This window comes from Macrobrachium nipponense, chromosome 20 (genome assembly GCF_015104395.2).
Source record: "Macrobrachium nipponense isolate FS-2020 chromosome 20, ASM1510439v2, whole genome shotgun sequence".
Lineage (NCBI taxonomy): Eukaryota > Metazoa > Arthropoda > Malacostraca > Decapoda > Palaemonidae > Macrobrachium > Macrobrachium nipponense.
In genome coordinates, this window is record NC_061089.1 from 82,892,644 (window position 1) to 82,897,643 (window position 5,000).

Consider the following 5,000-nt stretch of genomic DNA (forward strand, 5'->3'; position numbering starts at 1 on the left):
ACAAAAAACACTGCATTGCACGGGAGGAACGAAAAAAATGGGAATGGAAACGGAAGGAGAAGGGGAGGAGATGAAATAAAGGGAGGGAGAAATGGTAGGGGAAGTGGTAAGGGTAGGGGAAGGGGAAATGGAGGGGAGAGGGAAGTGATGGGGAGGGGAGGAGGTGAGGAAAGGAAGAAGGAAGAGGGAAGAGGAGGAATATTAAGGAGAGAAGGTGGGAGAGGGAGGGAGAATGGTGAGGGAAGGAAGAATGGGGAGAATTAGGGTAAAGGGAGTGGGGTGGGAGGGGAGGGCAAGGGGGAGAGATAGGGAAGGAGGAGGGTAAAGGTATAACTTTCCATGTTATTATTAATCAATATTAGCCATTTATAACTGATACTTATTTATAATATCATGTTATTAACACCTGCTAATGAAAATGATGCCATTAAATAAGGAAGGCAATTTATTTTCTCAAGGCTTTGATGTTCTAACTGATCAATGGCGGGACCTGTTTTATGTAAGGTACTCCTAATAGGTTTGAAACAGTTGCAAAACCTTCTTTGTGTCGAATGAGGGGCTAAAAGATATAATAAAGATATTTTCTTTCAATATTTTACTTTTTTTAAACCTTAAATTACCTTTACACCTAACATGCAATAATTTTTATGTCATCCGCCTATGGGAGTGTAATGTCTGAGTATGTTCTCAGTCCCCCATGACATTACGTGTTACCCCGGAACACTTTGAATGACAATCAGTCGTTTACCTTAGAAAGGAAGTAACACGTGGTCTTATTTTGATTTGCATTTTTATCTAAAGCAATGAATTCAAGAAAAAAATTATTAATCGCAGGTAAGAAAATCATTTTCAATAACTCAAAAGAGATGCGTGAATGTTTTTTCTAGGTCCACATTAGTTACAAAGGAAAGGAATTATCACTTTGTGTGGTTTTGATTAACATCTTTATTTAAATCAATAAATTCAAAACAGAATTATTAAACGTAGGAAGGAAAATAATTTTTAATAACAATACACACTTTGCATGACAAAAAAAAAAACCAAAGGAGATGCAGAAAAAAAACGTTTTCTAAGTCCAAAGCCTGTGAAGAGCAATTTTATCAGGGACAGTTTGAGGATAAAAGTCGCAACTAAGGGCAGAATAACATTACTATAAAAATCTACTTATGCTATTTGAGACTTGTGGCAAAAATCTAGGTGAGGTAAAAATAGTCAACCTGTTGTTTGCTAACTTTGGCTAAGTCACTGAATAATTTTGTGGAAAACGATGTTTTTGGGCTTTCCTCTGGAGGCCAAAACGTGGAGATTTTTAAGTTCCTACCCTGGAACAGGCGACGTAAAGTTGGCCGGGTGAGAAGCATGGCTCTTGCAAGCTGATGCCTACCACCTTGAGCCATTGCCCTTGCACTTTGTTGATGGTCATTGCGGAAGCAAGCCAGACAAAGGAAACTGGATCCTCTTGAAGGTGAACGGGAAGTTGTCCGGAATCGTTGGAATTTGTGGGATGAAGACGCTTTCTACCCTTCCACACCCAGTTAGAATAGTCGCCTCAGTCAGGTTGGGAAGAAAGGACTTGATGATCAGACGTGTCCAGTTGCACAACTAGGAACTGTGCAGGTTTCGAAGCGAGAGGATTAGTGCACCGACTTTTAGGTTTAGGACGTGAGACGGATACCCATACGGTTCCAATAAGTTTGGAATTCCATATGATTGACGGCTTCGTTGGGATCCATGATGGCATCCTCACATTCCGAATTTTCATTGACCTGCTTCCAAGCATTTGAACTTTTGCCTTTTTTCCAGTTCTTATAAGATGCCGTAATCTTGATAGATTAAGATAAAATACAAGTTAGTTAATGTACCGCCAAAGGCTTTGCTATCCTGGTTGATTTTCAGTTACAATGTTGGTTAATTAATCAGACGGTTAACGGACTTTGTCAGGGTTCTATGTTGAAGTCTTAACATTTTTAACTAATTAACGAACAGGTAGATATGTTCCTATTGAGCCAATGGAACTGGTAGGGATCCTGCTATATGTCAGTGCGAAATTATCTAGCGGGTAATTTGAGAGAAACAAAATGAGGAAAATTTCCTGTTCAAAGTAAAGATGGGACTCCCTGAAGAAATATGATTAACTTGAAAAACGCGCATCGGTTACTGAAGTCTACTTAAGCTGAAATAATAATAAAAAATAATCATGCAAATCGAAAAAATCTGCTAAATTAAGTTTGTAGTAAACTTAATTCTATTTATCTATTCTAAAGATGCTGATGTCGATTTAGGAATATGATTATTAAGACGAACAGTTTATTTGTTCGGACTCCCAGTAATAATAAAAGATTTCCAAAAAAGTATTTAGAATTGTTGTTATTGCCATTTACCCTTCTATTTCTCTTTAATGAACTACTGTATCTCTCGACATCAATAGTCTATTTCCATTAAACGTATTTCCATTAAACGGTTACATCCTGTTTTAAAAGTGGAAAAGATTATAGCAATAACCGTGAGAACAAGCAGATTAGCAGGCCAAGAACGTGAACTTAGTAATTATTTACAAAATGGCCGGGCGGAGAGAACTATTGGAAAGAGGGGTTTGTGAGTGATAGGATGGAAAGCCTCTAACGACTGCTAACTTCCGCAATTTCTCGCAAAGTGGTTTCGTTATGGCCGTTAATGACGTAAGCTGGGCTCATTGTGTGGTCGCCAGGAACGATAAAAATCCCATGTTATTCTGGCTGTGTGAGAACACTTTTCCTCGTGGTAGTTTCCAAAACAATTATGTCCTTTAGGGTTGGGTGGAGATTTTGCCCCAAAGGTAAACGGCTTTGTTGATAATTTTCTTCGTTTCAAAGTATTTTTTTTTTTATTTTCTAGGGATTATAATAATTCCTTGACCATTCCGAAAATCAATTTTCTAGAAAATTTCGACCATGGAATGTAGAGGCCGTTTAAAATCATTTTAATTTTGATATAAAGTGTTTTATGCTAAAAAGGACAGACAGAAACTGAAATCCTATATTTCAACCTCACCACCTTTTCATTCAAGTAAATATTGTCCCCCCTCCCCCCAGACAGTGTTGCAGATCGGAGAAATTTCAACAACATATTCCTAAGTTATTTAAATGCATTCCAACCGGATCTCATTTGATTCCGATTCTCTCTGGATTAATGGGATTCCATTTCCTCATCGTCCCGAAAAAACTTCCTTTTCACCTGAGGGTCTTACCAGTTCCATAACGTTGGGATTCATTCCTCTGTCTATTTCCTTCTGTTGAAGTCCCTGTTGGCTAGGGCAAAACTCTCTCCCCGCCTCCACACCCTCTCTCTCTCTCTCTCTCTCTCTCTCTCTCTCTCTCTCTCTCTCTCTCTCTCTCTCAGCTTGGCCGTACTGCGTCTATCTTGCAGATAGACGACTCGCTTTCTAATCTTAAATCAAAATTTTATTAATAGTTTATTAAGGAAGACCTTCATTGAATATATATATACATACATATATATGATCTATATATATATATATATATATATATATATATATATTATGCATATATATATATATATAGTATATATATCTATCTATATATATATATATAATATATATATATTATGTATGCTTAAAAAATCACAGTAGTTGCACTTGACTTCATTAAATAAGCGAATACCACAGGGTAATGATAGTCAGAAATCCAAGCGCTTTCGTTTTAGTAAAAACGAAAGCGCTTGAATTTCTGACTATCATTTTCCTGTGGTATTCGCCTTCTATATATATATATATATATATATATATATATATATATATATATATATATATATATATATATGTATATATATGCGCCAATATGTAAATAGAAATAATCTCCGACAGATTCCTGCAAAAGACGCGAAGATTCCTCAAAAACTTCGAGGAAAAGCGTGGATAGTCAACTCACCTGAATGCATGATTTAGACCATCCTATTAACTGGAGTCAAGCAAGAGCCTTAGTCCCATGTAATGACACAGTTAAAAGGAATATCATTGAATCTTGTTTTATCAAGTCAAATAATAGAAATGTTCTAAATTTAAGTCTTGGTTTGATTTAAACTTGATGCTTTCATAATGAAAAAAGTTGTAGATAAATATAAGCAACAAAATTAATATATTCAGTTTTTACATGTTTTGGACTGTAAAGATACTTTATGATCGGTTAGGGTCAGAATCAGTTTAAGTTTGTGACCGCGTGATATCCGATAATCCTGAATTATCCCTTTTAATTTTTACCCTTTTGATAAGTAACCATCTGGTATTCCTGATCTTGTTTGTACCTGAGGCCTTCCTCTCCAATTGTACTTTAGTAGCTCCTTGACGATGTCTGAGTAAAGACGAAAGCGCTTGGATTTCTGACTATCATTTTCCCGTGGTATTTGCTTATATATATATATATATATATATATATATATATATATATATATATATATATATATATATATATATATAATATATATATATATATACATATATATACATATATATATATATATATATAGATATATATATATATATATATATATATATATATATATACATATATATATATATATATATATATATATATATATATATATATACATATATATATATATATATATATATATATATATAGTATATATATATATATATATATATATATATATATATGTGTGTGTGTGTGTGTGTGTGTGTGTGTGTGTGTGTGTGTGTGTGTGTGTGTATAATACTATATAGGAAATAATGAGTGTCCGGGATAGTGACTTTTAAAACGAATGGTTTCGAGCTGAGGAACTAACTGCTATTTCTCCCGAAATAGCACCATTACAGGTAAAGAATTACAGTAATTGATTTTAATGAAATAGCTTGCCTCTCAGAAATAAAGCGTTTAAATTTTACTGAATTTGACTAAAGGTTTTGCAACTAAGTGGCGAAATCTTTCAATTTATATTCCTTTCTCTATAACCACCTGTCTATGGAAAGTGGTGGAAAATATCGT